Source organism: Tamandua tetradactyla, chromosome 11, assembly GCF_023851605.1.
Source record: "Tamandua tetradactyla isolate mTamTet1 chromosome 11, mTamTet1.pri, whole genome shotgun sequence".
NCBI classification, from domain to species: domain Eukaryota; kingdom Metazoa; phylum Chordata; class Mammalia; order Pilosa; family Myrmecophagidae; genus Tamandua; species Tamandua tetradactyla.
In genome coordinates, this window is record NC_135337.1 from 102,699,825 (window position 1) to 102,726,315 (window position 26,491).

Below are 26,491 nucleotides of genomic sequence, written 5' to 3' on the forward strand. Positions count from 1 at the left end.
ACAAAGTACATAAACTTCTATGATTTTGGAGAGTGATTCCTAAATTACTTAACTCAAACATATGTGGAATGCCAAAAGTTTCGTTTATGACACATGTTAAAATACATGTGGTATGAAATGGAAGAGACATTACTACCAGGGTTCAGCGACCAGCTGATCTCCATTTATGACTGGCCATCTTTCCATTCATGGAAGAAGCACTTTGTGAAGAGTCTGAGCCACAGCATGTACTGCATTGTACACATGATAACTTCCTTCTCTCATGACCTTCTCAAATTGCCAAAAAGGCAAGGATTCCAAGGAGGCATTGAGTGGACATTGCTCCAGTGTTTTACAGTCAGATTTAGAAACCAAGCAATCAAAACAGATGGACAACAACTTAGAGAGTTAAAAGTCTTCTGGGTATTTGGAAGGGTTAACTGTCTGAGTAAAAGTCTTGAAACCATGTATCTTCCATGGTGGTGTGAAAAAAAATGAGAGCTCCATGGAATGTGCCAAGGAGAAACTCTCTCTCATTGGAGGAAAAATTCCACTGTGAGGTTGTGACCCAGACTTTATGGATCATTAAATATTCCCATCTCTGAAAGTTAAAACCTAGTAGTGAGTCAGAGTCCCCATACACAACAACCACATTCATGGAGGATTCCTCGATCTGCAAATGATAGTGGCAGTACTTTGAGTAATATAATCTCTCAGTGATGGGGATGCTGAAATGTAGCATCAATCAGACCATGCCAAGGGCCAGAGATGTGTCCTTGGGGGCCATCTGGTAGAGAGATGGAAACTGGCCACCATCACTCAGGTCAGGATCAAAAAGGCCATAGGAAAGCTAAAGGGGGAATAGAAAATGAACCAGTGTAAGGAAGAGAATTGGTGAGGAGCACAACCTCAGTCCTTGTTAATATTAAGCAATGATAAGAGGTGATAGAAGGGAAGATTTGCATATGCTGTTTTCTCATCATACCTTGATCCATGAGAGCTTTCTAAAACACAGCTGATGATTCTAAGATTGAATAAAATATTTTCCTCTCCCCCCTTACCTTTCTTTCTATTCCAAATTAATGATACAGGCACATCCTGCCAAGGGTATGTATACTGGTTGTACACTGAGAGATGCAAAGGTGCAAGTACTTCATTTCCCCCCTTTTTAGGAAAGGAACTGAAAAAGGCACTAAAGGAAAAATGATTTAATTTCCCTCCCGTCTACCCAGGCTCACCTGAGGTACTTTGTATAATTCTAGGAGTGTCCCAATCTGAGCAAACACTGCCCATGTTGTTCCTGCAAGGGCTGTTACAGATTTTCTCTCTGACCTACAGGTGTAATTAGGGTTGCCCTTGCCCAGCCCTGATTGCCAAAGGATGGTACTCTCCAATGTCCTCTGTTTACTGTGTATGGTGTTATAGAGATCATACCCAGAAAATGTTGGATAAGAGATGAGGGTTCCTGTTGATCTCTTTGATGGCATAAACTAAGGCCAGGAAAAACTGGTAGTTTTTTGTCTGAAGCTTGCAATGAGGGCACAGAGATATTTAGGCAAAAGAATCAAATCACAGTTATCTTCAAATTCAACACAATGACTGAACTGAGAAGGAAATTACAGTTGGCTTAGGCTCTATGTGGCAGCAGCTGCCTCTTTTCAGATCTTAGACTTTCAGCATATGCAAGTAATATAATGTTGGCTCTAGAAGTTCTTGACTGAACTCTATATACATAGGGGAAGAAGACGCTAAGTACAAAGGAAAGTATGATGAATGGAAAAACAGACTGACTTTCTGGTGGTATTTGCAATTTGTTCTTTGATTCAGAAACGACAGAGTTTATTATTATATTAACACATTATTAATTGTTTTGTAGTATGCTGTTAATATGAACATGAGGTTGAAGACACAGTAATTGCAACTGAATGGTCTATCTCCTTAATGGTTTAGCTCCACATCATAGGCAAAATAAGATGGGGTTAGCAGAGGCATAACATCTGAAGGTCCCAACAGAAGACTGACAATCATGCAGCTTAAGCCTTTACCTCATTAAATTTTGATTATTCCATAATGAAAAATCAATAAACTTTCCCAGTGTCTGCCCATGCAAAAGTAAAAAAAAAATCAACAAACTGCGGGGAACCACAGAGCCCCAGTGAATGTTGAATCATAGAAGGAAGGAATATTTAGTAGAAGCAAAAACCTGGAGAGGGAGATGACTCTTACCTATAACTAAAAAGGATGGGGAATACGTTAGGAATCTAACTGGAAAACATCATAAACTCTAAAAGGTCTATAATCCATTTCTCAGTTTAAAACTATAACAATTACGTTAACGTGAATAATCAACATCTTCAGTAGTATCTCCTCCAAATGATCCTTATTTTTTTCACCTTTCCTGTAGACCTGTGCACAGTTCCATTTTCTTTCCAAAGAAATCATCTCCCAGACCTAAGAAAATTCCCTTCCCTTTTATTACCTGGGATCTGAAATTCCAACAAAAATAAAATAGTCCCATATATTTATTCTGAATGTCCTTTTGTTTAGGTTTGATTAACATTTTACTACTGTTCCTGTTCCCTGTACCTTCGAGGAGAATGGGCACTCTTCAACAGTTGGACAAGAGGTTCCAAATATATCCAGTAAATCAAACTTCTTAAATTTATTTCACCATATAGTTGATATTATATATATATATATACATATATATTATTTATTTGAGAAATATTAAAATTTCTCAATATGATCGTTGATTTTATATCTCCTTTTTTCATTTTTGGCTTTATTCACTTGAGTCTATAGTATCTTCACATAATATATAATAATTACTGTACCTTTGTGAAGAGTTGGGACTTTTATCATTATAAATTGACCACTTGATGCCTAAAAATGTCTTATATCCTGATCCATTTTCCCTTAATATAAATATACTTACCCTTGATTCATTTTAGCTAGTACTTGCCTAGGATATCTATAAATTCTATTGCATACTCTGGATTTCAAGTTTTCCTTTTTTTCCAATATAGTCTTATAACAAATTTCATAAGTAAAAAGCATGATGCAGCCTTTATGAAAATAAATTGAATTATCTGAAGAACACAGAGAGGCAGCTACATTTTACTTACTACAGATGTGTCTTGTACCTAAAAAAAAAAGGCATCCCTATTCGAGTAATCAGTAATAAAGCTTGCATGTTACTTGGGTTCTCCCTTAAGTAGATGCTAAGATGGAGTTACGAGTATGAGAAATTTACTGGTATATAAGAACTTTGAAAAATTAAGGAAGTGAAAGTTGTATTAGGTAGGGAAAGCTTCTAACCACAATGTGAGATAAAATCCTCACACCCCACTTCTTATCTGCTGAATCAGAGGGTCTTGCGGGTAGGTGGCATTCAGCCATCCAACTGTGTTCTTTTTTGTTTTGCATGGGCAGGCAACAGGAATCAAACCTGGGTTTCTGGCATGGCAGGCAAGAACTCTGCCTGCTGAGACATTGTGGCCTACCCCAGCCAATTGGGTTTAAACAAACATTTTAGGTGATTTCAATGCATGATAATGTTTGAGAATCACTGGTTTTGGAAAAAAAGCCATAATATCCAAGAAATAAACATAAATGCAGAAAAATTGGTTTTAGAAAATGTAAAATGTAAAATGCCAGATACCTTAAAACAGAAAGCAGGAAAAATCATCTGGATTGGCAGTTCAAATTATGCCTAGATAGACTGGATTTGGAGAGACGACTAAGAAGTAAAAACTTAATAAAATTTTTATCTAAGTCAATGAGACAAGGCCTTAGATTCTGCACTCTTCTTCATCTTCTTCTTTTTTACTGAAAAATATTCTAAAATACAATGTAAATAAGTTGCATATTACCAAGCTAGTAAAGGACATTTTAACAAGAACAATTGTTAAACTAACAAATCTAGGAACAATTAAAGGAAGTGAATTACAGCAGCTAATAAAGAACCACAGAGGTGTATCCACATATATCATTTTAATTATTTAAGTGATTTTTTCAATATTCAGTGTTAATCTATGCACAGACAACATATGAAATCTACACTAAACATAGGTACCAAAATACCAGGGATTATCCATGACAATGCCATAAAAATATTCAAAAATAAAGCTACATTTAATATGAGACAGTTAATACTTTCACACACCCTTAAGGCAAAATAAATGTTAAAGGAGAAAAAAGTAGGGTCTCAAAAGCATTAGCACCACATTGTAAAACAATTAATAACACGGAATTATACACTTAAATGTGGTTAAAGAGTAAATTGTATTTGATATACATATTATTAGATTAAAATAAGTAAATAAATCATTCCAATCTGCATGTACAATCAGTAATTCTTAATAACATCACATAGTTGCATATTCATCATTTCTTAGTACATTTGCATCGATTTAGAAAAAGAAATAAAAAGACAACAGAATAAGAATTAAAACAATAATAGAAAGAAAACAAAAACAAAAACAAAAACAAAAAACCTATACCTCACATGCAGCTTCATTCGGTGTTTTAACATAATTGCATTACAATTGGGTAGTATTGTGCTGTCCATTTCTGAGTTTTTATATCCAGTCCCGTTGTACAGTCTGAATCCCTTCAGCTCCAATTATCCCTTCTCTTTTTTTTTTTTTAATTAACGGAAAAAAAGAAATTAACCCAACATTTAGAGATCATACCATTCTACATATGCAATCATTAATTCTTAACATCATCACATAGATGCATGATCATCATTTCTTAGTACATATGCATTGGTTTAGAAGAACTAGCAACATAACCGAAAAAGATATAGAATGTTAATATAGAGAAAAAAATAAAAGTAATAATAGTAAAATCAAAACAAAACAAAACAAAACAAAACAAAAACCTATAGCTCAGATGCAGCTTCATTCAGTGTTTTAACATGATTACTTTACAATTAGGTATTACTGTGCTGTCCATTTTTGAGTTTTTGTATCTAGTCCTGTTACACCGTCTGTATTCCTTCAACTCCAATTGCCCATTATCTTACCCTGTTTCTACCTCCTGCTGGACTCTGTTATCAAGGACATATTCCAAATTTATTCTCGAATGTCTGTTCACATCAGTGGGACCATACAGTATTTGTCCTTTAGTTTTTGGCTAGACTCACTCAGCATAATGTTCTCTAGGTCCATCCATGTTATTACATGCTTCATAAGTTTATCCTGTCTTAAAGCTGCATAGTATTCCATCGTATGTATATACCACAGTTTGTTTAGCCACTCTTCTGTTGATGGAGATTTCGGCTGTTTCCATCTCTTTGCAATTGTAAATAACGCTGCTATAAACATTGATGTGCAAATGTCCGTTTGTGTCTTTGCCCTTAAGTCCTTTGAGTATATTCCCAGCAATGGTATTGCTGGGTCGTATGGCAATTCTATATTCAGCTTTTTGAGGAACCGCCAAACTGCCTTCCACAGTGGTTGCACCATTTGACATTCCCACCAACAGTGGATAAGTGTGCCTCTTTCTCCGCATCCTCTCCAGCACTTGTCATTTTCTGTTTTGTTGATAATGGCCATTCTGGTGGGTGTGAGATGATATCTCATTGTGGTTTTGATTTGCATTTCTCTAATGGCCAGGGACATTGAGCATCTCTTCATGTGCCTTTTGGCCATTTGTATTTCCTCTTCTGATAGGTGTCTGTTCAAGTCTTTTTCCCATTTTGTAATTGGGTTGGCTGTCTTTTTGTTGTTGAGATGAACAATCTCTTTATAAATTCTGGATACTAGACCTTTATCTGATATATCATTTCCAAATATTGTCTCCCATTGTGAAGGCTGTCTTTCTACTTTCTTGATGAAATTCTTTGATGCACAAAAGTGTTTAATTTTGAGGAGTTCCCATTTATTTATTTCCTTCTTCAGTGCTCTTGCTTTAGGTTTAAGGTCCATAAAACCGCCTCCAGTTGTAAGATCCATAAGATATCTCCCAACATTTTCCTCTAACTGTTTTATGGTCTTAGACCTAATGTTTAGATCTTTGATCCATTTTGAGTTAACTTTTGTATAGGGTGTGAGAGATGGGTCTTCTTTCATTCTTTTGCATATGGATATCCAGTTCTCTAGGCACCATTTGTTGAAGAGACTGCTCTGTCCCAGGTGAGTTGGCTTGACTGCCTTATCAAAGATCAAATGTCCATAGATGAGAGGGTCTATATCTGAGCACTCTATTCGATTCTATTAGTCAATATATCTATCTTTATGCCAATACCATGCTGTTTTGACCACTGTGGCTTCATAATATGGCTTAAAGTCATAGCCCAAATAATTCTTGTTACATACCAAAATGCAGTAAACAAATGCAACAACTTATTAACTAACAACCATACTCGTGGATAATTCTTGGCTTAAAGAGATAATCATACCAGTGATCAGAAATGAGGAGCAAGTAGCCAATGAGACAGAGAGAGAGGAAGAAAATTTCTAATGTGAGATAAAATATCTGAGGGCTTCATTTCTTGAATAAAAAATAGAAAGGGAGAATAAAAGAATGTGAAGTAAACCTCAACTCGAAAGGAGAAAATCAAGGGGAAAAAGAGAAATGAAAGGAGTAAGAAATTAGTTTTAAAACGCAAAAAGTGTACTCAACAGATGTAAATTATATCCCAAAGAAAAATAGTCACAAAATCTGTTGTTTTAAAAAGGCCAATATAACTATATCATCCAGACAATTTTGATATAGAAAAAATAGGGAAAATAACTATTAGCAACATTGGGTAAGAGAAAGATACAAGAATGAAGCCACAGAAGAAATTTATTATCATCAGGAGAACATTGTGTATAATTATATGTAAATACTCTTTATGATCTTAATGAAAGGGCTGTTCATTTTACTCAAAGAATATATAATCAACCAACTGAATGAAATATCAATGAAAGGGAGATATTATAGCAATGATAAGAGAAGATATCAGGCATTTTTTTAGAAATAAAATTGAAAATATACAGCATGGATAGATTCATAGAAGCTTCTCAAATTTAAGTGAGAGAGAATTACTCTTGTGGAAAACTCCCAAAACATAGGGAAAAAATGGAGCATCAAAAGTTTGAGCAACACTGAAAAGAAAATATGAGTGAAGAACCATCTTAACAAGATGATTAACAATTTAGGTAATTGTTCACTAATGGTCCTTACACTTCTGCGAGGATAAAAAATTATGTCCTCATTGAAGTAGAAAAAACATTTGAACAAATTCAATGTCTGTTTCTAAGTAACACTGGTTGAGGAAAAGGCCTTTTCTTAGCATGTTTAAAAACAAGAACAAATACCCTCTCAAATTCAGAACCTCGGCTTGGCTTAATGCAAAGGTAATGAGTCACACTCAGGTATGTGTGAAGGTGAGTCATGGCAGAATTACTCGCACCCAGGAGCTCATCTACCTGGTCAAATACTCCTTCGCTTCCAGATCTGAAGTCACCAACACTATTAACCAGGTTTATCGATGAAGTGTCATCTCCCTCAGGTATTGTGGGATAAAAAATGCTTAAAGAATCCCTGAACAAGAGGTATTTCTACTAAAATCAAGATTAAAAGTGCATTCTGTTAATCCCAGAATTACTTAGTACATTCCTGGACTTGTTAGCCTATCAGATAATACAATAAAATAACAGGCAAAAAAGAATGGAAAGGGAGGAGCAAGCCACAATATTTTTCTGGGGATAAGACTGTTCACCTGGGAAGCCCAAAAGAAAATATGAAAATGATACATAATTGATAAAGATGTAGTCAACCAAGCATACAGCTATCAATGGTTTTTTAGTATAACATCAATAACTTTTCAAAGAGTTATGGGAAAATATGTATTGATAGCAATAGACAAAGTTTTCTCTGCATACTGTGGACAGAACTAAAAAGCTCTACTGATGAATGTAAAATCATTAAAAACAATATTGCAAAGATGTCAATAGTCTATAAGGGCTTCTATAAAAGTTAACAGAGATGGTAGATTACAGGTGACCAGGGCCTAGGAGAAAGGGGAATTATCAATTATTGGTGCAGATTTTCTGTGAGGTGTTGAAATTTGGGAATAATGAGTGTTGGTAACGGCAGCACCATATTGTGAATGCCATTAATACCAGTAAATTGTACACTTGAAATTGAGAAAAATGGAAAATTTTGAGTTGTATATATGTTGCTACAATAAAAAGTTTTAAAAATAGTTTCAAAGAATTTTTTAAAGTAATGGTAATATAACTTTAGAGATTTTTTAAAGCCATGAAAAGTTAAGGAAATTAGTGAAAATAATTGAAGATGAGTGAATTTGACTTATCAAAACCCATAATTGCTATTAGTAATTGGTCACAATATTTTAAGCAAGTTAGAATGGCACTAGAAGATATGGTTATATCACTTGTAGTGTAGAAAAGAGAAGCACAATGTGTGTTTAGGTAAGTGTTTAATGCATCATAAAGAAGGTATTGAAAACCAGTAGAGGAATAATGACCAGTTTAATTAATGGTGAAGATAAATCATTTTGAATATAAAATCAAGGTAATCTACCTCACACTTGAGGCAAAAGCTTCCCATTTTTCATAAAGAGAAACTAAGTACTAGAATTAACATTGCCTATTTATAAAATTGTAGCTTTGGGAGGCATGGAAAAAGACAGAGATAATAGGAAAAAAGATGATTAAATTTTATTCTGCACGCATGAAATTCCACGTTGTTTTCAATCTTCAACATGCCATAGGCAAAAATATTTAAAACAAGCACCAATCTGATAAAATGAATAATGTGAAAAGCCAAATACTTGTGTTTTATAAGTATTTTTTAAAAATTAAAATGTTTGTAATTGAATAGGAAAACAACATAAAAACATAAAATTATCAAATGATGTATTCTTATGATCAACTGAGACAAGGAAATAATACCAATCCATCTATTAATAAAATAAAATACAAATATACTTAATCATTTTCATACATTAATCTGTCCAAGTATTTTTTTAAATGGGAAGGAAATGGAATCTGTGCTTCAAGGTTATTTAAAGTGTGAATTAGTGCATTTCTGCAGGGGTCCTAAGCAATATGTCTTTAAAATGCACAAAGTCTTGCACTCAACCTCTTTACTCTAAAAATTTCATTTGCTTTTTCCAGTATAGAGTATAAAGGTCTGTCTACGCATATGCCCATTATTGTCAATTTTAGTAGCACGTAATTAGAAAGCAATAAAATACAATAGTTTTTAGGTTAAAATTATGTTAGCTCTAAGTCTATAATATTATGCAGGTGTAAGAATGATGGGTGAAGAAATTTATGTATATAAAACATACTTATGACACCCTGTTTTGTAAGAAAACCATGTTAAAGAGAAATGGGGACAAAATGATCCCAGCTTTGTAATAATCTCATATTTATGCACAGAAATGTAAAGAATATGATGAGGGATTCATTATAAATTTTGGGACCAGAGGCACTTTTGCCTCTGTGAGCCTCTTGTTCCATAAATAAGTATATATTAGATATCATATTTCATGACTGAATTGGTATAAAGACAGATATATTAATATTATATGTTAAAACATTTTCTTTGACCAAAACTATTTTTTCTTCTGAGCTTAAAGGACATGAAAACATTTTCTTGATCTCCTGACATCTTGTGAGCCCTGGACACTGTCCTTCTGAGCCTAGTGGATATGTCAGCCCAGAGGAGAAAGACTTATATGATTGCAGGTGTGCTTTGTTAAGTGTCAGACCCGGTTTTTGTCTCTGGGTCTCTAAAGAGCAGATCTGACAGGGTACATGGTTCCCTGTGGGGGTTTGAGTGGAGAGCAGAGGACAGGAAGAAAAACATCCTTTCCCTCCACCCTACAGGGTCCTTCCAGTAGGCTGGGTCATATGCACGAAGTTCACCTGCTGCCCCAGGAGATTCAGGCCAGAGCTTCCCTGAATCAACCACCCTTCACACCTGCAGCCCTGAGCCTGGCTGAGAGTCAGCACTCAGCAGCATCCATCAGGACGAGGTGTATGCATCACAGACATGGAGAACAAGGTGGTAGATACATTTGGGAAAGTTATAGAAAAAAATAAGCAGGGAAACATTGGAAGAGTGTCAAAGAATAAAAAGGGTAATCAGACAAACATCTGGAAATGAAACGGAATTAAAGATATGTACAAACTGCTTCTCTAAAAGGAAGAGGACCCAAAGTCCTAACCCTGCCATCCCTGGTCAGAAATGGGCACAGCTCCTGGGAAACCATGCGCCTCTGGTACTTTAAAAAAGCAGCAAGCAGTCATATTCTTGAGGGAATTACCCTCTTCTCACACAAGCAGAAACAATCTGCTGTAATTCCCTGATATTTTACTTCATAAATGTATTAATTAGTCCATCAAATAGAGAACAGGCATTAGCAGAAATCTTAAAATAGAGGTTTTTCAAATGTGCTTGTGAAACAGAATCAAATTGGAGTAGAAAATACCTCACAAATCATTAATCACTTATTCCTGGCCTGTCTTACAGTTCGTGGAGGTCTGGAAGATACCTGCCAGTCTGTGATATAGAGATATTTCAAAGAATAACCAGATGCCCTACAGTAAGAAGTGTGTCCATGCAAGTGGGACTCAGACACCAGTGGCATTTTTGTAGAAATGTTGGTAGTTATGCCCTGGAGGAAAGAAGCATTAACAGACCCTTGACTTCAGCGAAGAAATATTTTTCTGTAACCTCTTAGTACAATCCTACTGCCAGTGAATTATGTTCCTAAGGGATAACACTTGAGCCACTACTTGTGGCATCCAAGGTGGGAAGAGAAGCAAGGATGGTGGAGTGTGGTGGAAAAGGCTGCAGAGTCAGCAATGGAACAGAGGAAGTCATGGAAATTAAAAGAAGAAAAATGGAATTCTCCCATTCCCCTTTGAAAGAAAAAAATCAAGTGGGAAGAAGCAAAATGAAATATGGACAGTGTGGGATGTCAGTGTTGCAGGTGTGAAGGAGAAGACAAATATGTAGAGTGTGTCCATCTAGCCACCTGAAAATTGCCTAGACAGCATTCATCCTAATAATCAAGCAGAAAATAAATGAAAAAGGCACTCACTGCTGGAAATATACATCGTTGGTGGGCTTGGCGATTCCATAGTGTGGCATAAATGTATAAAGGGGGAAAACCAAGCAATAGTCAGCTCTCTGTCTTTAAATACACTGGGTTTCATTCTGAGGAAGCAGCTGTGGTCATTTGAATTGCATACAGAGAGGGGAAGCCTCAGGAGCAGGAGAATAATAATCAATGGAAGCATCTCAGAAGTATCGCCACAAACTCTAGCCAAGTGTGTGCAAGATATGGCACAGCAAAAGTGAAATGAAACCTCAGGCTCAAGCAGATAAATATGTATATATATAAGGATACATGAATATGCTTTTGTTGTGAACTGGAGAGGCAGCTCTAATGCTTCTAATGACATCTTTTTGCTAAACCTTTCCATTCCCTCTGAGACAATTGGACATCTGGAAATTTTCTGCCCTGGTGCTCTACAGCTGAGGTCCTATGCCAAGGTGAAAAACCAAAGTTGAAAAATATATTTGAAGACCATCCTTCTCACCCCTAGGTGCTGTGATTTCATCCAAGTTCATGGACAGCCAGACCCCAGGGATCAGCTCCTCCCCAGGCAGATTTAGTCCTAACCCTTGTCAACAAACCAAGCCCATTCAAGGAACCGACATTTATTCTATCTGAAAAACTTGAATAAGATGATAAAATAACAGTCCTAACATGCATATTTACATGGCACCACAGTAGGGTACATGTTTTCTTAAGGTGCTCAAGGATAGACACCATGTTGAGTCACAAAATACAAAACAATTCTTAATAAATATGATTGAAATTATTCAAAGCACATTACCTGACCATAGGGAATGAAGCTGCAAATCACTAAGAAGCAGGAACCAGAAAACTCACAAATATATGAAAATTAAACAACACACATTTAAGCAATTAGTGGGTTAAAGAATAAATTGCAAGAACATTCCATTAACATCTGAAGATGAAAGAAAAAGAGAACACAACATATCAAAACTTATGAGATACAGCAAATATAGTATTTGAGAGGGAAATTTATAGCCCTAGGTGCCTACATGAAAAAAGACAAAGGTTAGAATCAAACACCTAGCCTTTTTGATAACTATAAAGAGAACAACAACAACAAAACTAACTAATACCCAAACAAGCAGGAAAAAAATCACTAAGATTAGAGCACAAATAAATGGAACTGAGAATAAAAACAATAGAGAAAATTGAAAACCTCAAAATTAGCTTCTTCAAGATTAATGAAATTGATAAAATCTGATGGTAAAATGAAGCATAATAATGAGGCTACACAGTTAGTAGGTCATGATAACCAGATAGTGGAGGGATGAGAAATTGCCAAAAAGCTGTCATGGGCCATCACAGTGAGAATCAGACCGTCCAACCACCCAAAGCGATTTTCAAAGGACAACTGTATCGGGTAGCATATACAGGAAATTACTATTGAATGAGTATCACTATCCATAAGCTTCTTTGGGACTGTGGTAGAGGTGAAACCAGCACCAGCCAAGGTTGAAGAGGAGAAGCACATAGGGGTACGATGGTGGGAGTCTCAGGTGACAGCGTGTTGAGTAAGTTTCCCAGCATAGTGACCTGATATATGGACAAAAACAACCCAAATAAGAGGGGTTGAAGTTCTGGGTCAGCTGAGAGCCCTAAGAGGAGCAATTGTGAGATACTGGTCCCATTCTGGGGTTCCACGAAGCAGAGACATATCTGGAAACGAAAATAAGATTTTGTTAAAGAAATAGTATACAGCCACCCATCACTGTGTGTTTATTTCAGATTCGAGTAACTCATATATAATATATAACCTTCACACTTCAGGAATATACACACTGGTATCTTAGCAATACTTTTCAGTTTTTACAAACCAATACTTTTTAGAGTCACTTTGCATTGACTTCTTTGGCTTTTCACGCTGTTTCTTGATACTCCCACCATAGAGAAACTGGGAGCAAGGACAAAAGAACAGAAAAGAGCCCATGAATGCACTTAGATATCTCTTTCCTCCATGAAGAAACATAAGGAATAAGAACAACTCTTCTTAAAAAACATTGTAATTGCAGAGCGTTAAAACACACTTTACCAAAATGCATTGAAATGAATCTTCCTCATTTGGGCAATTAATTAATATTTCATGTAACTATATAATCAAGAATATGATCCCATTTTTGAATGTTTGACTCTTGACTGCATTTAAGTCTCATCATCGATGTTACTGAAACTTAGCATCAGCGGTGATAAGAAACCCTGCTCTCTCCTTCTGCACTATGCAGAGAATTAAACCAGGCAAAGCAAATTCCTAGCATGGGGACTCTTAACCCAGTCTGACCCACTAATCACAACAGAAACACAAATATGCCCACTTATCTTGCTCCCTCAAGCCATTTTTGACCAGCCATTTTATAACCAGTCTTGGAGCTCTAGCCTGTTCTTCATAAACAGTCTCTTTATGTAGGTAATAACCTTTCCAGACATTTTTGGACATTTGAACCAAATATTGGGTGGTAGTCAATCCTGTGGCTTCAGAACCATCTAAAAACCTACAGTAGGAGAACTTAATTCTAACCTAAATGCAAGTTTATTTAGTAGGCTATATTTATATATAATAATTAAACCTATATTAGATTTTTCTTGGAAGAATTTAAGTAAAATAAGAGAGAGAGTACTCACAGCACTGCATCTCTATTCTGTTTGATCTTTATAAATACCCATAAGTGCTAAAATATACTGAACCAATAAAATCAGAAGTTCTCCATAGGAAGCCTTTGGTGACTCTTAAGTTCCTAGATTTAAGAACTATTGCTAAAACAATGTTAGGAAATTTTTAAATGCTCCATTGATTATACCTATTATTATTATCATTTATAGCAAGCTATATAATATTGCAAACATATAAGCCATTTGCTTTATGTATTACTATTTAAGCTATTACCAGTGTCATTTCATTGTTTCTTCCTATGTTTATCTTATGCTTTTTATTTGCATTTCTGTCCATCTCAAGCAAAAACTGTCATGAATGTGGTTGGTACATTTACCTAATAATGCTTCCTTATGTTAGTATTGATTTAAATATTCATAAAGTATTTTCTTTTACATTTTCTTAGTCTTTTAATATACATATAACCTGAATACATTCTCTTTTACTCCAATATTGTATTTTAAGTCTCTCTGTCAGGTACATACATCTAGTTAAATTCTAGTTTACTAATGTATGGTATTACCTGGGGGATGTGCATAATTTTATTCGCCAATTCCTCCTTACAAAAAACTTTTGAAAGTTCTTCCTTTCTCCATTGACACAAGTGAGAATTTCTATAAAAATAAATTCATAAGGATACTTGTATGAGTCATAATAATATATGCATCTTGAATGGTACTATTACTTTCCTACACCTTCTTAAATAGAAAAATCAAACATAATTAACTACTTGCTCTTATTGTTGAGCTATAGAATCAGAAGTACAACTAATGTCATTGTAATAAGATTTATTTATGAATGATCCACAAATTTGCATCTTTGTACAGAATATTTATGCTCTCAGACTACAATTTGAGCTGTAAAATGCAATTTTACTCATGGAAAACCCAAGATTCACTGTATTTCTTGTACAAAATCCCCTTTTAAAAAGTAGCTCACATGGCAAATTTAAAGATGCATTCTGGGTTTGTTTCCAAGTCCATTCATCCCCCCGCCCCCCCAAAAGATGCATTCCACCTCTGTTACAAGGAGAAATCAATGTTTCTACCTCTGTTTTCTTCCTGAGACTGAAGTAGATTTAGAAAAAAGAACACTTTATGTTAAAGGGTCATATTCCTAGTATTGAACCCAGAATTCCCTATCTTTCAAACCCTGGAATTTGGTCACTTATAAGATACTCAATTTTATTTTAATATTAAATAGTATGAGGAGCAGATTTATTGATGAAATAGTATCACAAGAAATAGTTAATTTCCTTTTTCAATAATATGTGAGAGAAGTTCAAACTTATCTTATCTCAAGAAATTATAACATAGAAAGAGTAGAAATCCTAAAATATTTCTAAGACCACACAATAAGATTCTTTCATCCACCTCTATCTATTTTTATTGCTTTACTTTTGATGAAAGTCTGCAAATGTTAAATAAAGTAATGTCAGACAGGCTACCTATTAAGTGAGGAAAATAGTAGGTTTCATTCAAACTTCATGAGACAGTATTATAGCTCTAGATCTTTCTTGTCTTTGGTCCTATTGAATGTCCCTAAAACGTATGAAAGCAGATATAGGAATCAAACCATTGTGTAGGATCCATAATCATGCAATTTGTGCCTGTGAAACAAAGGGGTGTAATAAATATTTAATAGAATTTTATTTGTTTACTCATTATGTCACACACTGTATAGACTCTTGGGAATCAAGCAAATGTGACTTAGGAATTTACTTCTAACCGCTCTGACCGGAGAGACAGCAAAAAATATTTTGCATGTTGCATTGCTGGAGGACAATACTGGACAATTTGCTGTGTGCCTTGAGTCCCACTGCTGAGGTTAAAGCTTGGGTCAATGGTTTCCACACTAGAACTTGTTAAAATGAAATAAAAATTACATGATCATTTGGACATCTGTAAAATAGCATTAATATTTGCTCTTTATATTGGGTATGATTCTGCAGATGGAATGATAGAAGGAATTTAGAAACTGAACTGAGAGCTTTGCACTGGATAGCACTCTGTAACTCTTCATGACATTTTGGTTTCTGTCATTCTCTTTCATGATCATTTTGGAGTGATTAGCAGATACTTTACAGTGACATATTTCAGTTCTGGTGCAGGATATTTCTATGGATGCTGGAAACACTGTGGAGAACAAGAGGACTGAGAATGATGGCAATGATATACCTACTAGAATAAAGAACTAAAACCTGTAAGCCTCTGAACTGAAACTTTGTATTTCAGAGCCCACCCATTTGGCTATGTCTTCTGCTTATTTCTATAGTGGAGAAGCTAATCCTACCCATAACTGTGCCTAAGAGTTGCTTCCAAGAAACACTTGTGCTGCTAACTGTGGCCTATCCCTCTTTAATCACACCTCTACTAGGAAGTTCATCACCTTCCCCGCTATGTGCAACATGATATTCAGGGGTGAAAGTCTCCCCGACAACATAGGACAGGACTCCCAGAGACTTCCCTGGGCCCATAGGACTGACAATGCTTTCTGGAACAAAAGGGGAAAAGGAAATGAAACAGAATAAGGTATCAGTGGCTAAGAGAGTTCAAATGGATTTGAGAGACGGTTCTGGAGGCTACTCTTATGTGTGCTTAAGCTAGATATTGCTAATCTCCATAGTTTCCCAAACACCAACAAACATCATTCCTGTTAACCCTAAAGAACTCCCAGGGCTCCATCTCAGATTCTACCAAAAAAAATCAGTGTAGATATGCTGGTTTGAGGTGTACCTAACACTGTATTCACATTTGCTAAGTTGCCTTCCTTTTTCAGACCTGTGGGTGCAGGTGACCTTTCTCCTGCTTACTGGTATTACTTGTTCAGCAACTGCTGGAAGATGCTGAGGAGCTCTGCTGCATGTTGAAGCAGAGAGCATATGGATATTGAAAGTGGCAGGGTCACAACATCAGTAAGAAACACACCTAGTTAGATTATAAGCATAAGAATCACTCATGTATCATTTAGCATTTCAAGTACAGATACACTCATTCTATTGACACACATACATTGTGAGGGAAGTTTGGTGGAGTATTTCATGTTATCATTAACTTACATGGGGGTCCTGAGAGCTTAATATTTAATCAGAAGAGAATACAATACTTTAATTCAGAGGTCAGTAATCTCTTTCTGAAAAGGGCAAATAGCAAATGTTTTACGCTTTGCATGACAGATTATATCTGTGGTAATTATTTAAATCTGCCATTGCAAGCAATTAGGCAGCCAGATTCAATCCATAGATTAAAGGACATGGGTTTATTTTAATGCTTTATACACAAATCAGCAAAGGCTAGAAATAGCCTTTTTTGCCTAATTTGCATTAAAAGGCAGTCCAGATGAAATGGTTTCTTAAACAATGGTCAAAATCAAGACTTGGTAAGTTATAGTGATTACAAAAATTGAAGAAGGCTATACTGGTGGTTGGATATATAAAAGATACATGGGAACCGCACTCCAATGATTTGGGGGCAGCTATTCAATGGTTCCATCAGTAAATTCTGGCTGCCCATCCAAGGAGTCTCCCCAGGGATCCCTTCATGACTCTGTTCCTCAGATTGTAGATGAAATTTATCCTGATGGGTTTCATGTTGTACATTGTTGAGGCCATGAGAATTGTCCTAGAGGTCAGCGTGGCTGAAGAACACAGGTGGACCCAAATGGTAGTGCCAAAGAATAAGGAGGCAACCAAGAGGTGAAGGGCACAGTGACAAAGACTTTATAATTACCCCAGGATGATAAACTTTTCAAAATTGAGGAGACAATCAACAAGTTACATTGCTCCAGTGAATGGAATCACCAGCGATCAGTTGAAAAATATCTGCTTGTTCCTGATGAGTATTTTGGACAAGTAAGTAAGCTAGATTACTTCAGGGAGTTCCAATTATTGAAGGAATTCAATAACTGCAGAAAAGAAATCCATGACCTATAATAATTTTCATGAATGCCTATTAGAAGCTCCCAGGAAGGACTGGGGTTCAAAATGACCATGCCATGCAGGTGAAGATAGATGGCCATAATTCTTCAGAGCTCAACACAGTGAGTAGTAAATTTTTACCAAAGTGGAAAAATAGTGAAAAAATATATAACTGTCCTATGTTTAGCTAGCTTAGGAAATGCTGGATATTCCATAGAATCTTAGGATAAGTGGCGGAATTGAAAGAGATAGAACAAAAGGAAATGTTGGAGAAAAAGAATTACACAGGCCTCTGGAATTGGGAGTCTGAAATAATGGACAGAATAATGAGAAGATTCCCCATGACACTGAGTAGGTAGACCAAAGATAACGGACTGCATCTCTGGATTCTAAGAAAGTTCCAGGAGAGAAAGACTGGAATATTTGTTGGTTTACTGATATATGAGTAAAGGAAGTATCTGCCAAGAAGTGATGTAGAAGGAATCCCAAATTGGACACCAATTGCTAAGTTTATTCATGTTTTAGATGTATCAGAATTTTATTATTTTTTATGTCTATGAAATATTCTATTGAATTGATATGTCACATTTCATTGTCTATTCATCTGTGGTTGTACTCATGAGTTCATCCATCCAGTTGTTAAAAACATTTGTAGAAACACACAGCATATTAAGTTATAGGGCCTGTGGAGAGGAAGAATGGAGAGTTATTTCTTAATAGGCATGAGTTTATGTTTTGGGTGATGAAAACATTTAGTAATGGAAGGTGACAATGGTAGAAAGCATAATGCAGTATGTGTCAATGAATTGTACGCTTAAGCATGATCAGAATATTAAATTTTATATTGTATATATTATTACAATAAAAATAACTAACACCTTAAATGATTTTCATGCAGTAAATGAAACATAGTTAATAAGCATCTCAGAAAGATTTCCAATGAATCTTATATATTGTTGAGATAATTATAAGAGCTTTAACAGCATCCCTGGTCCCTAATAGTGGATACCTTGAACCACATCAGCATTTAAACTTCCCAGCTTCAAAGCGCTTTATCATGAATGGAAAACCACCATCTACATAATGGAAGAAATTATTTGGAAACCACATATTCAGTAAGGCTTTAATATATAGAGTATATAAAGAAAGACTTCAACTTAATAACAAAAAGGCAAACAACCCAACCTTTAAAATGGTCAAAATAACAAGGAAGTTCTGAACTCCAAGTATAGTGCCAGCACCCTCAGTAAAGACTTGGCTTCATTTTGTTATCCAGTCCATTTGGGATCTGCAATTTCTGCTAAGTGCTTGGACTGCCTGAGTGACTATACAAAGGAAGATAATTGATATCTGAGATATTGACAATGTAGTTATTGATTAAGTTATGTAAATTAGATGTGATTTCCAATTTGGAACAAGAAGAGAAACCATGGAGAGAAGGATTAGAATTTCTCTATAGCTAGAGTACAGGTGATCTCCATGAGCCTTTTCTGCAATATTTGTTGGAAGATGGTAAATGAATGAGCAGACCCTCGAAAATGTCAACTGCAGATTTCCTTAACTGAGTGATAGTCTCTGAAATATAGGAAGGGAAAATGATTTTAAACACAGGAAATTGTATTCATTCAGTATATCTGGGGGAAGAACACATCCACCTTCCTTGTAAAGCAGATTTCTCACACTGGAGGGAATCCCTTCCTATGTATTATCTGGGAGAAGATTTCAATCACAGCTCCCCTTTGACTCCAAATGTGCCAACTCACCAGTCTTATGTCAGCAAACAATTTCAAAAAGTTCACGTGAACAGTCGTCCTGAAATCAGCATAAGCAAATTCACACTAGAATAAATTTCAATTTATTCATAAACAACATGATTGTGTAACATTTGGAGGAAACCTATGTCTGCAGGTACCTGCAGGAGATTGCATCTGATCTCCTGAGTATGCACAAGAAAAACTCAGCATAGGAGTAGCCCCGGAAACAATTAAATACACAGGAAAGTCTTTACCACAAAAGGGAGACTCTAGAGGAACCACAGAAAATTTTTCTGAAGAAGTCATTCAAATAAATATGAAAAGTCTTTTAGATACAAGCAACGTTTTTTAAATATGTAAGGTTACACAATGTATAAAAACTCTGTGCGTGGTGGCAAGGGTAATTTAGTGGTAAAATTTTTACCTGTCATGCAGGAGATCCAGATTCAATTCTTGGGCAATGCACTTCACAAAGAAACAAGCAAACAAATGAAAAAGCAACCAAAAAATTCAGCAAATGGGGCTGCAATAAAGGGATACTCACATGGAAAAATGATGAAATGTGACCCCCACCATCCATCATACAAAAAAGTCTGTGTGTAAATAATAAAGGAAAGTTTTCTGTGATTTGGAATTCCTTCATCAGTGTTAAATTTTTGCTTGTGGAAATGCCAATCCTATAGTCAAAGGGAAAAGTCCTTCAGCTTCAGCTCAGATCAGAGATATTAGACTGGGGAAAAATCTAACAAGAAAACCTTTGCCACCCAATTCAACCATGGATTCAGAATTTTGCCTTATGATCTAGTATTGAAAAAAATAAAATAAAGATTTATGATTGTAAAGGGATCTGATAATGATGAAAGAGAATTTGTAATGAGTAGTTGGCAAAGATATGACACATTTTTCAACATATCAGTACTTGCTAATACATATTAAATGAAAGCTGTTGCTGAAAATTATAATATGTTGGTCAGTTTCTAGGTTTAATGCAACTCTAAACATGATTGACATGAATAGGTTGAGTCATAAAATATCTTTGTATGTTAATTGAACACTGTGCAACAATACACCATTATTGTTATATTTTTAATTTGTATGTAACTAGCAGTGATGAATGGAAGATAGGTAAATAGGGAACATGGGAGTAAAATTCTGGTGGTTCATAAAATTTCCAAGGAAATTGCCAGTATTGTTCTCATAACTTAAAATGGTATTAAAATTAATTTAAATATTAAATAAATGGAGAAAATTATTTGAGTAGCTATTTCTCCAAATGAGATATACAAATGACCAAAAAGCCCACCAAAGGATGCCCAACATCATTAGCAATTAGGTAAATGTGAATCAAAACCACAATGATTCACAGTTCCCTAACTGCTGCCAGAATGCAACAAACTGAGATGAATCTACTTTTAATATAGGGATTTATTTAGTTACAAATGTGTAGTTCTTCCTATGGAAGAGATCTCTTCAGAGCAATGTTCATCGTGGCATTCTTCACAATCCCAAAAAGATGGAAGACATCCAAGTGTCAATTAACTGATGAGTGAATAAAGAAATTGTGGTTTGTACATATGATGGAATATAATTCAGCCATGAAAAGGAAGTAAGTCTTGAAAATGGGAGACAACTTGGATAAACCATGATGATGTTATGTTGCGGGAAATACATGCAATATGAGAGAATAAATGTTGTATGAACTTACTATTTTGAAATAATTAGAATAAGCTAAATCACAAAGTCAGAATTGTATACACAGCATTCCAAAGAAATGGGGTGAAGTTAGGGAAAAGAGAGTTAATGCTAAAATGTACAGAGTTCCTATTGGGTAAAAGAAAATTTTGGCATTGGATGGTGGTGATGTAAGCACAACATGGTGAACATAATCGAAATATATATCAGAATGTGCTTAAAATGGGAAATGTTAGGTTGTATGTAAGGAACAAAAATACACCTTAAAAAATTCATAGAACTACACAACAGAAAGAGAGTACACTGACTTAAATCATGGACTACAGTTAATATTATAAGTATAAAAATGTGCTTCCATCAGTTGTAACAAATGCACCACACCTATGAAAAGTGTTAATATTAGGATGTTATATGGGAAGCCCAGCTTTTAGGGAATCATCCCTAAAATAAAAACAATCATGTTTTATAAACCTGCAAGTTCTCTAATGAATAAAAAAGAGAGAAAAAACAATAAAAGAAGAAAAAGAAATAGTAGAAATTGTTACTTTTAAAGGATTCTAAGAGAGCAATTTTCGTTTGTGTAATTTTAACATGAAGAACTGAATAGATTAGGAAATTCATTGCATTCTGTCATGTTGCAAACAATTCATGTAGCTCAGCAGAGTGTAAGTTCTTTAGTATTTTATAATACCAAAACAACATAAATCAGTTGTAAAGAAAGTTTCTATTTGTAATAGAACAGATTTTATATGAGCTCTTCCCTGACCATATCTCTGGGCATTGCCGTGTAATCACAGGGGGGCCAGAATCACCCATTTGAAATCCACTGGCTGAGAAACTCAGAACAAGAAACATCTGTAGAGTTCCAAATAATGTCCAAGCATTACCTGAGTCATAACTTTTGTCAGATAAATTTTGAATCACCATTTATGCAAATTTAAATTTGGGTTCATAATACTGCTCTTAGAGAATGATTTTCATAAGAATTCAATGTGAAAGTTCCTATCAATGTGCTAGGCTCAAGAAATGTCACATAAAGGGATTAATTAATTTGATGGATGGGAAAGGTGCTAGAAGATTAGAGCTATGCAAGGCAGCAGAATCCATGAGCAGAAAGAGTGATAAAGCTGGATACACTTGGTGTAATCTCCTGTCTTGGGAACAGAGATTGTGCAGGACTCATTTCCATTGTCTTCGGACCAGTGTCCCAAAGGGAAATGATGGGTCAGGGGTGAAGCAACAAGGGAATGCATTACTGAGGGATACAGTGAGAAATGTGCTAATGAGGGACAGAATGATAAGCAGGAATGAGCAGCTGTAGGAAAGCTGTAAATAACCCCTCTGTCGCTGTCCCTTATTCTGTGCAGTGCTGGGTAGCTGAGACATTGTTTTATCGGTGGGGTCCTAAATCTGGCTAGGGGACAGAAAACTGACTCCTTCCTACCTGTCTGATCAGGAGACAGAGTCTCAGGCTCCATCACCAACCATCCAGGAAGGAATTCAGACTTTCATGCAGAGACCATTTCAGAGCTGTCCAGGTGAGATGGAAAGTAAGGTAGAGGCTGCAGGAAAGTGTCAGGGACTACACCTGCCAAGAATTTTTATTGTATGTCATCTGAGATCAATGCACCAGAGCCGAGAGACAAAAGATCATTCATCTATTTTCCTTCTTTGCATAAATAAACTAAAGTATTTGTTCACCGTGAAGTTAAAATTGTTTTTGTATGATGAACAGATATTCGTAAACCTCTGTGAAAACATGCAATGCCATTATAGCCTCTGCTTCCTTGGGTTTTATAATAGATTGGAGAAGTTAAGTACAATAAATAAGTGCATGTGATAGAATGTTCTCAGGGATACAACAGAATAAGAAAGATACTATCATAATACAGTCTTGACATGTGCAGATATTTATAGGGAATCATCTTGAAATTCCTTTGCATATTGTATGAGGTACAAAACTAGGACTCGGTGTCAATATTGGATTGTCGAAAAAAAGATCAAAGCACAAAATATAGAAATCAATTTTCTGAATGAATCATATATTATAGCATGTCTACTAGACTAGCAATGCCCATTTATGTAAAAATTAGTCACATTCTTTATCACTTTCTTCCTAGCTACATCAACCACATGGAACCAGAAAATCACACTTAAATTTCAGAATTTCTTCTTCTGGGGTTATCAGAGGAGCCAGAACTCTAGCCCTTCCTCTTTGGGCTCTTCCTGTCCATGTACCTGGTCACTCTCGTTGGGAACCTGCTCATCATCTTGGCCACCATCTGTGACTCCCACATCCACACACCCATGTACTTCTTCCTCTCCAATCTGTCATTTTCTGACTTGTGTTTTATCTCCACCACTACTCTAAAGATGCTGGTGAATCTTCAGACACAGAGCAAAGTCATTTCATATGCAGGATGCCTCACCCAGAGGTCCTTTTTCTTACTCTTTGGAGGGTTGGAGAATTTCCTCCTGACTGTGATGACCTATGACTGCTTCGTGGCCATCTGTCACCCTCTGCGTTACATGGTCACTATGAACCCCCAGCTCTGTGACCTGCTGGTTCTAGGGTCCTGGATCATAAGTGCCCTGAATTCCTTGATACAATGCTCAGTGGCATTGCATCTCTCTTTTTGTAGGCATTTGGAAATCCCCCATTTTTCCTGTGAACTTTATCAGATGGTCCATCTTGCCTGTTCTGGCAATTTCATCAGTGACCTACTGATGTATCTTGCAGCTGGGCTGCTGGGTGTGGTTCTCCTTTCTGGGATCCTTTTCTCTTACTCTAAGATTGTTTCCTCCATACGTGCAATCTCGTCATCTCAGGGGGAGTACAAAGCGTTTTCCACCTGTGCATCTCACCTCTCAGTGGTCTCCTTATTTTACTGTTCATGCTTAGGGGTGTACTTTAGTCCTGCTGGTTCACAGAATGCACATTCAAATGCACTTGCCCCAGCGATGTACACTGTTGTCACACCCATGATGAACCCCTTTATCTACAGCCTGAGGAATAAAGATATAAAAGCAGCACTGAAAAATTTCTTAGGAAGGAAATCTTAAAAGCATCGTTAGTGCTGGGACTGAGAATTGTTTGTGATATCAGGGCTCAAAAACAGATTTAGAAATCTGATTTATTTATTAAAGCATGGAAATAGGAAGTGCCTTTTTAATTTTTTTCAAAGCATTTCATTAATATGTTTGATTTGAAAACAAAATTGATCCACAGTTTTCTCTTTGTCCACTTTCCCACTTTTCCAATGTTATTCAGAACTCCTGCTGAGAAACAGCTTTGAAATTCTAATGTATCAAAAGAAGCCTGGATTTCTTGAAGAAATATTTTCCTTCAGCTAACACTTATTATCAGAAGTGTTTATTTCTTTTGTTTTACTAAAGGTGGTGAGTTGTCCTGGTCCTGTGGAAAAGTACACATAGCACCTCAGACTATTTATTGAATTGTTATGTAAATTTATGTAAAATAATTTACATAAATTATTGTTATGTAATTGTTATGTAAATTGTTATTGAATTGTTATGAAAGTCTGGCAGTGCAGCATATCAGTTTTGTGTCCATCAACCCATTCTATGTCTATAGTTTAAAATACATTTCTACTAACAACAGCATTTATGTGTTTGTGCTGCTTATTATAGGCCATCTGGTTTTAGTGTCCATTTTAGGATCCTGCATGCTTATTATTTTCATTGTCGAAAGTGCATTGATTTCATATGCACAGAATATTAAAGCCAAAATTGTTACCCAAATGTTCATCTTTGAAATGGAGTTTGCTAGAAGACATATTTATGTATGATTTACATGATATGTCCATAACATCACAGATGATCTAAATACAGAGGAGGAAAATTTTCAATTGTGCAGTGTTAAACCACAAAGAAATTTTCTCTTGATGATATAAGTGCACTCATGAGAAATGGAATCTTTGTGCCAATATATAATAGTATATAAGGGGGTATGTGCATTGGCATTCAGGAAAGTGCATGTATCACATATTATTTATTGGTCTATATGTGTTATGCTTTTTCAGTTTTAACACTTCCAGTAATACCAGAAAACGTGATTCTATTCCTCTAAACGAAGTATCTGCCATTTTCCTGACTATTGTGAAAAAACTAAAGGAAGGTGAAAGAACAAACTGTATTTGCTCTATCATCCCTCTATCTCACTTATCAAGATTCTCTTCAATCCTTGTGATCAGATGTATGTCATTCTATACTCTCCTAGTTGTCTGGAAAGGATACTTATTTGTATTCACATTTAAGTACAATTAACTGAAGTAAACCTTAATAACAGGTGATCATCAGTCCTGACTTCAAATGTCTGAAGGAATGTAAACAATTGGAATCAGCAGGCTATATGAATACTCCCATGTCTGGCTAATATGTGTCATTTACTGATTGTTGCATAAGAAGTCAACACAAAATACATGACTTCAGATCATGGTTTTATTTCCCATAGGAGAGCATGATTTGGAGTTCCTTTGATCTTGTTTGGCTCCTCATGAGTCTGGTCTGTTGTAATTGGCTGGGGCTGTTTTGATCTTCTTGGTTAAGCTCTCTCACCATTGGAGGACTGATTAACTGCAGACTGGGCTGTGATGACCTTAAGTGGAACAACTTGCCTCTCCTCCACATGTCCTCTGATTCTCCAGCAGGTGAGCTTGGATGCGATAAAATGGCTGAGCAGGATTACAGGAGAGAGCATCAGAAACACATTGAGTCTTCTTGAAGTACGCTGCCAATTCTGCCATCTTATATTGACCAAAGCAAATGAAACATACTTCCTGCCCTGATTTAAAGGTGGAAAAAGAGACTCCACCATTTAATGGGTGGAGCTTCATGGTAATATTGCAAATATATGAATACAGAGAAAGCTGGAGGACTGGTGTCATCCCTGCAATCTATCTACAAGATTATAATTTCTGATTCAGTTACATTTAATGTGATATTTCAAGAACTAAGTCTTGAAGGGTGACATTTTTTTCCAATGCTTCCCTCAGGAATTGAATGAATTTCTTGATGAAGAAAGTGAGAGTTGAAGTGCATTTTTAATGAGAAGCTACAGAAAAGCTACTCCAGAATATATCTGCCCTTCATCTCCAGCTCACCACCTCCTAGGTAAAACAAATATCCTTTTTCTCTCTAGATACTACACTGAGTCCAGGGATTTCATGTCTGTCTCATTGATTAGGAGACTTACAGAATTCTTTCTTCACTAGTGCCATCTTGATGCCCTAATGCATATACTTCCCTTCTTTAGATTGACCTTCTTTTTAATAGATTCATTAATTTTTCTACTCCAGTACTAGTAAGTGGGGATATTGGAAACTTCTAAGGGAAGTTTCACTTTTCAAATGCAAATAGACAATGGG

General features: G+C 35.8%; 2 pseudogenes; one reads left to right on the plus strand and one right to left on the minus strand.

Annotated features, from left to right (window-relative positions):
* Positions 1–186: 186 nt before the first annotated feature.
* LOC143649343 (vomeronasal type-2 receptor 116-like) lies at positions 187–22,582 on the minus strand (annotated as a pseudogene).
* A 655-nt stretch (positions 22,583–23,237) lies between these two features.
* LOC143649344 (olfactory receptor 7A10-like) lies at positions 23,238–24,167 on the plus strand (annotated as a pseudogene).
* The last annotated feature ends 2,324 nt before the right edge of the window (positions 24,168–26,491 follow it).